We start from the raw sequence: 14,548 nt of genomic DNA on the forward strand, positions 1-14,548 counted from the left end.
TTATCTTAAAATTTGTTCTTAAAAACCTGCAGCAAATATGGTGAAATATAAAAAGTCAATAATTTTAGATGGCGAATCCATGTGTGTCTCCTATATTTTATAACTTTCCACATATTTTAAACTTTTTCTAACAAAAGTGTAGTAACTATGTAGTGCTATGGGGCTAGGACCTAAATTGGAATCATGATATCATGGAATCAAAGTTAAAATTCTGGCCCACTTGGTTGATGAACTTTTTATGCGAAGGTGAAATTATACTGTTCTTTTTATGAAAGGAGCACTCTCTCCCATGTTGAAAGCACTCTTAGATAGAATGATTTAGATAAGGAACAAATAGTCATATCAAGGCCTCAAATCCCCCTAACTTCATTAACTTTTTCAAAATTTTATTAACTATTGTTGCATATCTGTTTTTTCTTGATGGACACGATTTTGTGTTTTGTTTTTTTTTTATTTTGGGTTGGAGTCTCACTCTGTTGCCCAGACTGGAGTGCTGTGGCCGCTTCCGGCCACCGCAGCCTTGACCTGCTGGGCTCCGGCGAGCCTTCTGCCTCAGCCTTCAGAGTAGCTGGAACTGCAGGTGCGTGCTACCACATCTGGCTAATTTTTGATTTATTGTAGAGACAAGGTCTCTCCAAGTTGCTCAGGTGGGACTCGAACCTGCGGACTCAGGCAATCCACTTACCTCAGCCTCCCAAAGCACGAGATTACAGGCTGAGCCACAGAGCCCGGCTGATTTTGTGTTTTAACTAGACAGACATCCATTTACTTATTAAGTTTTAAAATGTAAAATCAATAGAGTCACAAAAAAATATGTAAGTGACGTGTACATAGGAGTGTATGTATGTAAATATGTGGATGATACTGTAAAAATCTCTCACTCTATTGCTTCATTCTCCTATCTCCCATTTCCCTCTCATATGAGTAACTATTGTTAATACATTGTGTTGTATATCTTTCTTTCTAGAATTTCTTTATACATACACAAGTGCAATATATGATGTACCAAGGGGGGCCCAGAAAACAAAGCTTATTTATAAGAAATTGTGTATTTATTCTTACATGTTTAAACTTCAGTCACCTTCAAAGTACTCTGCTTGATGCAACACACCTATGGAGATTCTTTTTCCACTGCTCAAAAGAGTTTTCCAACTTGTCAATTTTCATGACTTTTACTGCTTCTGCTGTTTTTTTGTTTCACCTCTTCCACAACAGCAAAACGTTTCCCTTTGAGGAGTTTTTTTCATCTGAGGAAACAAAATGGAGTCTCTCAGGGTGAGGTCAAGTGAATAGGGAGGGTGAGCAACAGGGATCATGCCATTTTTGGTAAAAAAAAAAAAAATTGCTGAACACTCAGAACATCATGGGCAGGTACACTCATAAATCACATATCATGAAATGGGCAAATGTGTTGAAAGAATTTCCAAAAAAAAAAAAATTCACTGAAACTAAATATAGCTTCTCACAGCGCTAGCTGGTACACTGATGCCTATGGGTTCCTAGAGCACTTACATAGTAGGGGTAGCCTGTACTATAAGATCCCTGTGTTCAAAAAAAAAATCTGGTTTTTTTTGTGGGGGGGAGAGTCTTCCCTTGTATGTGTATATGTATGCATGATATACATCCACAGTTATCACTCCACAACAAATGATGTTTTTTTAAAGTAGCATGCTATGCTGATAATATTATACTTACATTTTAACAGTAGAGATAGAACACTTTCCATTCATTGCCCTTAGTCTTAACACTGTCACATTTTGGAGGAAATTGTTTTACATTTGATCACATAGATGCAGGAAGATTTATTTAACCTTTTATCACTTTTCACTTTACAGGACTTAGAAAGACTTCAAATTTTTTGCAATTCATACAATACTTGTAAGCAATGAATTATAAGTATGGAATATCATATTCACATAGGATAATTTCCCACTACTAAGTATAAGAGTAGACAAGGATTTATCTCTGGAGGATAAGTTTGTGAAATTACTGGCTCAATACACTTACTTTTGGTAGATGTTGCAAAAGTAATGTCCAACAACAACACATTGCTTGTATTTATCCACAGTCTTGCTACAGAGCATGTGATCAAGTTTTGATTTGGTATTCTGATAGCTGAAATATAACTAAGTAGTTTAATTTGCACTTTGAATTATTACTAAGATGAGGAATCTTTTGCTACTAAAGAGATATGTTAATATTATTTGCAACAGAATATTTTTGTGTCTCTTACAAATGTTTTTACAGATAGTTTATTTTTATTTGAATCTAATGTTAGATATTCAATATAGCAAGATATTATCACTTAATATGTATTGTAGTTCTTTTCCTAGGGTTTTGTCTTTGGTTTTACATATGCTTATTATTTTCCTGGAGAAGATTATAGTTAAGTGGTTGAATTTTTTTTTAGGAATTTTAGACTTTTAATCATTATTAGCAAATTAAACACAGTGAAGGCTTATCCCTACTTCCTGATTGTCTATATTACTTATTTTAAAATTTCAAAACATTTTTCTCCAGCCAAACCCCATGTGTACTTCGATTAGTAAATATTTCCCTCATGAACAGAACATCGACTAGAAGAAAATGTATTATAAATTGATAAACACAAGTTTTAATGAAGACTCAAATCTTTGCAGAGACGTAAGTTTCGAAATGTAACTTTGCTGAAACTGCTTTTCTTTTTCCTTTTCTTGTTTCTTTTCTTTATCTTTTTTTTGAGTCAGGGTCTCACTCTGTCACCTAGGCTGACATGCAGTGGCACAACCAGGCTCACTGCAACCTCGAACTCCTGGGCTTCTTCTACCACAGCCTCTTGAGTATCTGGGATTACAGACACACATCACCATGAGTGGCTACATTTTACTCCACTACTTGGAAAACGATAGCATGTACATTTTACAGATTTATTTTAATTTGATGCTTACAGAATGTTTTAGTAGTGACAAGTTAAAGTTTACTTCAAATAAATTTGAAATTACAGCTGATTTACTATAGTTGTATATTTTGAATTACACAGGGAATATATTTCAAGATATAGATATAGATTACCTTTATGATATAGAAACAGGTTGCTTATTTTATCATGGCAGAATTATTTTGCTTTAGAGAAGGAATATTCAATTCTATGAATATTTGTTGAGACTATTTCTCTACATTAAAGAATGTGCTTCTCCCAATGTTTTATTTAAGCGGAAATGAGATAAAATTCTAGCTCTTCTTCACATGAAGTTCTACTGCTACTTCAGTATTTGTTATGAGGTTTGGTGCCAGGCACAGTGGCTCATGTCTGTAACCTCAACACTTTGGGAAGCTGAGGCAGGAAGATTTCTTGAGATCAGGAGTTCTAGACCGGCTTGTGAAATACAGACCTCATCTCCACAATTTTTTTTTTTCATTTAAAAAATATTTTTTATTTTAAAATTGTGGGGAACAGTTAAGGGTTAGTTTTACAAATAGTCATCATTCAGGCACCCATGTTGATATGGGGTGTCTCCCTGTCCACAGACAGATATTGACTATCATTAGTCCCACCTCCCTTCCCCTCTCTACTCCCCCCCCATAGTTTCCCTCCTTGTCGGTCCTTTTCTTATAGTATTATGATAGATGTTCAAGGTCTACTATATGAGTGAGAACATGTGATACTCAGATCTTTGTTTCTGTGAGAGATCACTCAGTATTATAGACTCTAGTTCTATCCAGGTTGCTGCGAAATTCATGATTTTGTTCTTGTTTATGGCTGCATAGTATTCCATCGTGTATATGTGCCACATTTTTTTTAATCCAGTCCAATCTTGATGGACAGCATGGTTGGTTCCATGATCTTGCTATTGTGAACAATGCTGTGATAAACATATGTGTCTGCACACGTATCTTTTTGATAGAGTGATTTGAGTTCTTCAGGGTATATTCCCAGTAGGGATATTGTGGGGTCATATGGGAGGTCGATATTTAGAGCTTTGAGAAATCGCCATACTGCTTTATGCAGAGGTTGCACTAATTTGCACTCCCACCAACAGTGAAGTGGTCCATTTTCTCCACATCCTCTCCAGCATCTGTTATTTTTTGAGTTATTGATAATTGCGATTCTGACTGGAGTTAGGTGGTATCTCAGTGACGTTTTGATTTGCATCTCCTTAATGATTAGTGAGGTTTAACATTTCTTCACGTGTATGCTGGTCACCTGGATATCTTCCTTTGAGAAGTGTCTGTTCATGTCTTTTGCCCACTTTGTAATGGGGTTGTTTGTTTTTTACTTTTCAGCACGTTTGAGTTCCTTGTAGATCCAAGATGTTAGGCCTTTGTCAGACCTGGAGTTGGCAAATACATTTTCCTAGTCTGTGGGCTGTCTCCCTGCTCTCTTGATGGTTTCTTTGGCTTTGCAGAAGCTTGTCAGTTTAATGAGGTCCCACTTGTCTATCGTATCCCTTATGGCCTGTGGGTTTCAGGTATTGCTCAGGAATTGAATGACAGTTCCAATTTCCATAAGGGTGTGTCCTGAATTTTCTAAGGTTCTTATCGTTTGAGGTTTTACATTTAGGTCTCTGATCCATTTAGAGTTACTTTTTGTGTATGGGGATAGATAGGGATCTTGTTTGAGTCTTCTGCATTGGTCAGCCAGTTTTCCCAGCATCATTTACTGAATAGGTTCTCCTCTTTCCAGTGGTAGGTGGTGGAGGCTTTGTCAAAGATGAGTTGATTGAGAAATTGAGGTTTTGCTTCTGGAATCTCAATTATATTCCATTGGTCTATATGTCTGTTCCTATACCGATACCAAGATGTTTTGATTATTGTAGCTTTATAGTAAAGTTTGAAGTCTGGTAATGTGATATCTCCTGCCACAGCCAGCATACTCCTAAATGGACAAAAATTGGAACCATTTCCCCTGAAAACTGGAACAAGATGAGGATGCCCACTCTCAACCCTTCTATTCAATACAGTATTGGAAGTCCTGGCTAAAGCAATCAGAGAAGAGAAGGCAATCAAGGGTATCCAAATAGGAAAAGAGGAAGTCAAGTTATCTCTCTTTGCATATGACATGATTGTGTGCCTTGAAAACCCAAGGGAATCTGTCAAAAACCTCCTTACATTGATAAAAGACTTTAGCAAAGTCTCAGGGTATAAAATGAATGTACAAAAGACAATTGCATTTCTTTACACCAATAATAAACAAACAGAAACCCAAATAAAAAGCACAATTCGTTTCACAAAAGCCACAAAAAAGATGAAATAACTTGGCATCTTCCTAACCAGAAAAGTGAAAGACCTTTACAATGAAAACTACAAAACACTACTCAAAGAAATCAAAGATGACACAAACAAGTGGAAAAATATCCCATGCTCATGGATTGGAAGAATCAACATTGTTAAGATGTCCAACCTACCTAAGGCAATCTACAGATTTAATGCAATACCCATCAAATTACCAGCAACATTCTTCTCAGAGCTAGAAACAACAATACAGGAATTCATATGGAAACACAAATGACCAAGAATAGCTAGAACAATCCTCAGCAAAAAAAAAAAAAAATTAAATATTATATGGACATGTCAGCATAGCTATAGTCTCAGCTACTCATGAGGCTGTGGTGGGAGGATAGCCTGAGTCCAGAAGGTCAAAACTACAATGAGCTGTGATCCTGCCACTGCATTCCAGCTAGGTGACAGAATGAGACTCTGACTCAATCAATTAATCAAATTAATATTTCATATATATATATAATATACAATATATAATATATTTATTCCAAGGTTTGATCCCACACCCTGCATTTCAGGTGGGCTAACTTATCTGCCAACGCTATCACATGTCTCTGCCCTAGGTATGTACATATTGAACTGGAAAGGGTCATATCTTAAATACAGACCACTCCTCACAATAACACAGTATTCTTGCAAATTCTCATTGGGTCATATAGTTGAGGTATTGCCTACTTTTTTGGTTCCTGATCTATAATTTCACTCTGAGTATTTGACTACATTAATTCATTCAATTTTGCTAACAACCCAATGAGATAAATATTGTTTCCCTTCATTTTATGAATGAGAAAACATCGGGCCATTTGAGCATAAGGAGAGGTAGTAAATGTGCTTAACTTCCACCTTCTTTGTGCATTCATGACAATTTGCCTGAGAATAATTGCAGCAAATATTTATTTTGAGCCATTTTCTTGGAATAAATAGTGTAATATAAAAAATAAAACTGTAGATTCTTAGTCTTAACAAAATTATTCACTATTAATTTATGACTTATCTTAGTAAAGAAAAAAGTTATAAGCAAGATACAAAGCAGCTTTTTTGGAACTTGTGTATAGAATAAATAAATAATATAAATACTCCATGGTGTACTGGAGTTGGCTCGTACTGGTTCATGAAAGTCAACTGTTATATTCTCATAGATTTTATGAGTCTGCTTTTAAATGCAACCATTATATAAAAATTAAATCATATGAACATATATTTTTATATCATTGAAAAAAAGGTGTTAGCCAGGTGAGGTAGCACGCGACTGTAGTTCCAGCTACTTGGAAGGCTGAGGCGGAAGGATCACTGGAGCCCAGCAGGTGAGGCTGTGGTGGCTGGGAGTGGCCACTGCACTCCAGTCTGGGTAACAGAGTGAGACTCCAACTCAAAAAAAAAAAAAAAGGTGGTTAAAAACTCTAAATTTTTCAGTTTCTGATAAGTTTACCTGTTACGTATGATCTACCTTCTTATAGTTATTTGGGTTTCTTGCATCTGTATGGTAAAATATAAAATAATAGTGATACCACATATTCCTTCCAGTTTGTGTCAAGTGACATTTTGTTGGCAGACTGAAATTAGACAAGATAGGACTACTTATACATAGAATTTAACATATACTGAAAATCAAAACTTGATTTATTGTTTGTTATTGCCAAGACTTAAGAAAGTCATGGGAAAATGTTAGTATGTAAATTAAACTTAAGAAGTTGCGATGGCATGCACATATACATACACAAATGAGAAATTATTTTTCTAGCAATCAAATATTATTATCTGAATCAGCAAAGAACACATCAATATTGTGGACAAATGAGTCTATTTCCAAAAACATTTTTGTTGTTTCATCCTCATTTGTGAAAAAAGTGAAATTATCAACTAATATTCATGTCACATGAACACCCACTTATCAATGATGTGAACAACTTTTTGCTAAAATGGATAGTCGCTGAACATTTATTTGTAGTCTGATATTGTCAAATCATGGTTAAATTGCAAACATGTTTGCTGCAGATACAAGAGTTTCTCAAAAATCAATAAAAACATTCTGTAAAAATCAATTGGTTATATGGAATTACAATAGGGTATTGTATTTTCATTATTATTTGTAAATTGTGTCCTATATATCTTTCATATCAGCAAAAATATAGTAAATTCAAAACATGTTTTTCAGTTTATTGTTAAACACTCACCAGTATACTACAGCAAAAATTTCACTCAGTAAATCCTACAGAAATCCTACAGAAAAAAAATACACAGCTAAGGAAATACTTAAAAAATATCCCCAGTATAAAAAAAATGCATGCATTTTCTATCATAAATCAATAATAAGTTAATGGATAAAGACTGACAAAGTTAAGATGTTTACATTTATTTTAAGAACAGGAGTTTGGAGCAACAGACAGCAGACTCTCGCTGTTGTCCTATCCATTGTGCTTTCCACAATATATCTTTCCTTTAATAAATCTATCTTTTTTCATTAAAAAAAAAAGAGAACAGAATTTTTGTTTCTTTTTGTTCTATTTTTAAGAATCAGCATAGTGATAAGTAGTCTAACATGGCTTCCAATGTTCTGTGCTTCCTGACATTCAGGCCCATGTGCAATACTCTCCCATTGAGCATGGCTTTCCTCTAGTAACTTGTTTTTAATTAATAGAATATTGTAAAAGTGATCGGATGTCACATCTGAGACTAGATCATAAAAAACTAACTTCTATCTTGCTTACACCCTCTCTCTATGTAAATATTATGAGGATTTTCTTGGATGGAGTTGTAATGTTCTGAGTTGTCCTAAAGTGTGGGTTCTCCTGGCAAGTGACTGAGGGCAGCCAGTAGCTGAATCAGTGAGGAATCAGGCCAATAAGCCCAATGGTGGCCAATGGGTTGAATCCTGTCAGCAAAGATATAAGTAACCTTGGAAGAAGATCATTTCCTAATTAAACCTTCAGGTGAGCCCCCAGCCTTGAGGACACCTTGACTGCAACCCTTTAGAGATGCTGAAGAGAGGACCCAGCTAATCCTTGCCCAGATTCCTGACCCACGGAGACTTTAAAATAATCAATTGTGTTGCTTTAAGGAACAAGATTTAGGGATCTTGTTAAGCAGCAATATATAAATAGTACAAGTGTCAACAAAATAAAATGAAAATTGAAATCTATTACAATTATATGTTTTCAGTGAAATGGAAAATAAACAATGGTCTCTCCATTCTTAATTATTACCTACACAAGCCACATCAGTCTCAAAGTTAACTGATTCTTTCAAGTTGCTTTTATAATTTTATAACACCTAGTATGAAAGTCTCCCCTTTGTATCTAAAATAATTTCAGTGATATTTCAACGTGGACATATGAGATATAAAAATATTGGCTCTCAAATCTCTTTATATATGATAAAGACAAATAAATAAATGAAACTACTATAACAGTATGTAGTTTGGAAACTACTACTCATGAGTTTACAATCTCACCATCCCTAAAACACTGGATTTATGAGATGAGTTTAATGTTTTGTTTTGTTTTGTTTTGTTTTTTTGAGTTGTAGTCTCACTCTGTCACCCAGACTGGAGTGCAGTGGCCGCTCCTGGCCACCTAACTTGTTGGGTTCCGGTGATCCTTCTGCTTCAGCCTTCCAAGTAGCTGGAACTACAGGCGCGCGCTACCACACCCAGCTCATTTTGATTTATTGTAGAGATGAGGTCACGCCAAGTTGCCCAGGCGGGTCTTGAACCCACGGGTTCAGACAATCCACTCACCTCAGCCTCTCAGAATTTAATGTTTTATAATATCTGTTCAAGCTCCATATATATTTTAAGGGAAAATTGCCAAAATATTATTTTTTCTCACAGGTTTGTTATAGACAAGGTTTCCAGAGAAATAAGACATTTTATGTACGCATAATATTATATATAAACATTATATATCATATCATCATATAGTTGTAAAATAGTTATAGAGAGCTAAGATTTGATTCTATGATATTATAGAATTGGCTCACATAATTATGGATTGTGAAAAGTCCCATAATCTGCTGACTACAAGGATAAAGTCCTGAGAACCAGAGGAGAAGATGATGTAAAATTCAGTCCTGGTACAGGAGAAGATGAGATAAAATACCCCAGGTCAAATTATGAGGCAGAATAAAGCTAGTAAATTTATCCTTCCTCTGCCTATTGTTCTATTCAGGCCCTCAATGAATTAGGATACCTATCCACATCAGGAAGAGTAATCATCTTTATTGAGTTCACTGATTCAAATGTTAATATAAACCAGAAACACTTTCACAAAATTGCCCAGAAATGGAGCTTAATCTGGTCTCCCTGAGACCCAGTCAAGTTGACACATAGGAGTAACCATCACACTTGTTGATACACCAACAAATCTTCAGTGTCAGTTACAAATATCTTGAAAAATGGTATTGCATTAACCGTTATCATAAGCATATAAGTGTGAGGTCATTAAATAACCAGAAGCATCAGTTATGATTTTAACCAGACATACTTTTTATATTTCCATTATTTTATTAAATCTACATCAGTGTGTGGATTACATTTTGCATAACTATTCTAGTGATCAGAGGGGTGCACATCACAACCCACTCAATATTCTCCCTTTAATCTTGTCCTCCAGTCTCAAATATTATTTTTAATTAAAAATAATTGCACAACAGATATTGTAAAGGGAAATCCAGAAACAGATGTTTCCCACATACATTTGATAGCCAGAAAATTGAATAAGAAATCCAGAAACAACTTTTAAGATTATATTTTGAGGTGTTTCTTGAGACAGTTTGTATGCATATTTACTTAAATGTTTTCTCTTCTTTGTTAAAGCTATTGATTACTTTTTATTTTCTGTAAATATTTATCCTCCAAGCTTATGCACATTGCTTTCTAATGGTTTATTCTGGCAATGAGGTACTATTTTTCCCCACATGATTATTATGTATTATAATTTTTCACATCCATTTTTGAAATAATGATAATTTGAAGAAAAATAAAATGTAATTGTGTTGTGTTCATATTTCTATTATTAATATCCCAGCCATGTATCACTTAGTAATGGGGATATTGCCTGAGAAATGTACTGTTAGTCAATTTTGCCACTTTTTGAACATCATAGAGTGTACTTACACAGCCTAGATGGTACAGCCCTACTACACACCTAGGTTATACGGTATATATATTCCAAGGTTACAAACTTGTACAAAACATTATTGTACTGAATAATGCAGGCAGTTGTAACATAATGGTAAGTATTCATACATATCTAAACACAGAAAAACTATAGTAAAAATACAGTTTTATAATCTTTTGGGACCACTATTGCAAATGCAGTCCATTGTTGATCAAATTGTTATTATGCCACACATTACCACACTTAATTGACTAGCAAGAAAGGCAGCTATAACCTATGAATATATATACATATACATAATTTATAAAAAGTAGACACATGCTACAATAGAATGCAGTGTTTATTATAAAAATTGTTTAATAAACTCAATCAGTTTGGTTGAGTGGAATGCAAGAAAACTTCTAACATGATTAGTTATTACTTAAATGCCACTATATGTTTTGTTAGGTCAGATCTTCTAGTAAACCTTTATGTCTTATTAGATACTCTCCTTAGCAGCTAAATAGTTTTATAGCAATGTTTAAACATCTCCAAATGATGCTTTCTAACCTAGAAAATTCATTACTCTGAAAACAATGTACTTATTATGACCATAAATATTGCTAGAAAACCTTGTATTTGAAAAATAATGACTGTGACTAGACTGATTTCTAACACAGCTATAACCTCATTGCAATGTTAATGAAACTTAAAATGAGGTGATCTTTAACAAGTTTTCCATTCTAGCAACTTTTACTATTTGCATTTATTTAGGTGACCGAGTTTGCCTAAAACAGCAACAAAAAAAACTTTATTAATTCCAAGGCATATTTTGCAAGAATATTTTTATCAAAAAGTACCACAAGTAGAATAGAATAAATGGAAAATCATTTTAAGTGCTCTATTGAAAAACACAATACAATTTTTAAAATAGAATTTTAGTGTATAAAGTTAATAAAATATGCATTCATTATGGGAAATGTAGTTGATAAAATTTTGGATCAATAATAATAAAAAGGTAGGTATAAAGGAGAATTCGTATCTTTAAGAAAATAAGTTATAAACCTTTGGTTATAACTTGGATATAGTTGCATATCTATTCAATGACTGTTTAATACACATTTTAGATTCTAATATTGAGACACAATTATTTTGTCATTCTTTTTTAATACAACACTAACTAAAATAAACCTTTTAAAGAGGGACAAACAACTTATGTTGAAAATTTTCACATGATGAAATGAGGACAACTAGTAATTTTGCTAGCCCTGAGAATAGCTCTGCTTAAGATTCAATATTCTGTGTACCATGCATTCGTATGGATTTGCTGTGCTAATGGTGGTTTTGCTCCATTTATTAGTAAATTGAGTAGCAAAGACTGTATTCAACCAATATTAGTAAAAATCAATTTTAAATGAGTTACATTTGTCACTGTTATTATTTTTTCAAACATGTTGATACTGTTGTGTTTTGTATATGAAATTAAAATAAAAGCTTTTTTATTAGTTGCATTAAAATACTTATTAAAACTACATGGATTTATAGTGATGACAGAAATCTTTATTTTATAATTTACAAAAAAAAAGCCAAAATATTAAATCATTAATATCATTGCCCTCTTAGGAAGTACTTAGGTCTCAGTAATCCCCCATCATTCTCATATGTCAATTTCTGAAGAATTTTGTGGGTATATGATGAAAGTTTATAGCATTAATATAAGCCAGAGTCTGGTTTTCAATTATTTGGCTCAATATTTTTATTTTTATATGATTTATCAAAGTATATCATTTTTAATTAACTGCAAGTGTCTGAAACTCACAATTGAAGGTTGGCTTTTATAAACCAATTGATCTAATTTCATCTATGAATTTATTCATATCAAAGAATACAATTATAATGATTATTATAGTAATTAAAGTATTATTTAATTTGGCAATAATAGTACACTAATAGTAGAACATAAACAAAATAAAATGATCATTTTACTTTAAATTTGTAAAGCTTAGTAAAGAATGAAGACTAATAATAATAGTTAATATTTTTGAGTGCTTACTATTTCCCGTGCATGATTTAAGTGTTTTACATGTATTAACTCAATTTAACCCTGGGATCAATACCCATTGTCAATATTAGTTTAATTTTTTTATTTACAAAACATAAAAATCGAGATTTCATATAATTTTTCCTAAAACAAACAACTATTAAGCATTGAAACAGTAATTGGATTTCAATACCAAAACTAAAGTTCCTAATTACCTAGTTATAAAGTCTATAGGCCATGTCTCAGATGTAAAATACACTTGTAAGAAAATGTGGACAGTTAATGTACTATGCTGTCTATTAAACTAAAAACAAATTTCTAAGAAATACAATTTTGATGTATTAAAACAATTAAGAAAAAGAACAGATCTTTGTAAGAATAATTAGATTACACTACAGTTTATATGATTCTGTGAAGTTATAATTATATACTTTTACCAGATACAATGTGCCATTATTCTATCAAATAAACTTGTGAAAGATATTCAGTTACAGTAGAGGGAGATGATATCAAATCAAAATACGTAAAAATAGAAAAAAATTCTTTGTTGATCTTTCTAATTGAAATTTCATACTTTCAAAGGAGGTTTTTTGTTTTTTTTTTGTTTTTTTTTCCTGCTTTCATGGTAGATTCTCAAACTTGAAATAGAGAACTTGGAATTTGTTGTTTGAATTATAGTTTTTCAATAAAAAGATGATTTACATTATTTTCTTTATAAATTTACAAGGAAATGTGTGTCTTTTAGAAGTTGTATGTATTTTTCAATTGCACAGACCACAGTAAATGTTATTCAGCTATCTTACTCTTACTTAATTTTGGATAATCAGTCTTCCTTTTGAAAATCCTTCAGTGAGACTTTTTGGAGACCAGTGAACTAGTTTGTTGGTCACGGTAAAGTAAAGGAAAGACAAAGTTTTTGTTTTTAAGCAACTCACACAAATTAAATAGAAATATGCAAAAAATATACGATTAATTATATGGAAGTAAAAATAACAAAAATAATTTGTAACACATGCATGCAATTTTGTTGCACTCTATTAAAAACCTAGTTAAAGGAAAGTTCTTTAAATTCATACAAACTTAGCATCCAATCTTGAGTCTGTGACTTTGTACAAGTTACTTTCTTCTTTGAGTGTGAGTTTCAAAATCTGTAAAATGGGAATACGAATGTCTACCTACAGGAAGGCTGCATATAAAAAGCTGAGCACACTGTCTATCACTGGGGCATTACACAGCTTTTAGTCATTGTAATTATTTCTATTTTATCTATAAGTTATTAATTTCTAACAATAAATACAAAACTATTATTTCTTAACATTTGGGCAATCATTTTTAAAGACAGTGTTTAAGGCTATAATATATAGTTTTATATTTTCCTCTTATTACTCAATTCATCCATTTACAAAGTCTTTGAAATGTAACTGTCTGAATGGGAAAGATACATTTTGTCCTGAGGCAGGAGGTAATTTGACAATTCATTGTAGAACCTTACAGTGTTTCAATTCTCCAGGTATACCATGATTATAATTTGACATTTTAAAGGGTCCCTTCATATTGCACAGAATTTCACTGCATTAGTAAATCATATCATAATAATAAAAATTAGAATATTCTCTAATTTTGTATAAAGTTCACTAAAGGAAAAATAAAAAAAGAATTAGGTGGTTTTAGTACTACACATAAAATTGCAGTTTTGCATAGCAAGAAGATAGCTTTAACTTAAACTTTATTATGAAATATGAGAATGTAGTAGAAAAACTACTGTCACTAAGATGAATCATTTTATTTATATATTTCTTCTAGTCTATTTTTTACTACTCATTTGCAATGTGTTCTGCCCGTTTAAGGACATGAGCCAGAAAGCCAAAATTAATGTTATATTATTTTAGCAACGTATTTTCCATCTCAATGACTGCTTTCTTTATCTTAAAATGTTTCCTGTAATTAAATAAGTAACATTATGTTCTTGATTTATGGAAAATATTCTCAATCATCATGAAGATATTAATTAAAGTGTTTTTTTTACTAAATTTTAAGATATGTTTTCAATCCTCCATGGTCAGATTTGTGTGTGTGTGTGTGTGTGTGTGTGTGTGTGTGTGTGTGTGTTTCATTTTTTTTCCCCATATAACTTGTTCTTTCCATATGACTT

The sequence above is a fragment of the Carlito syrichta genome, unplaced genomic scaffold (assembly GCF_000164805.1).
Source record: "Carlito syrichta isolate Samal-C Ts95f unplaced genomic scaffold, Tarsius_syrichta-2.0.1 Scaffold303983, whole genome shotgun sequence".
Lineage (NCBI taxonomy): Eukaryota > Metazoa > Chordata > Mammalia > Primates > Tarsiidae > Carlito > Carlito syrichta.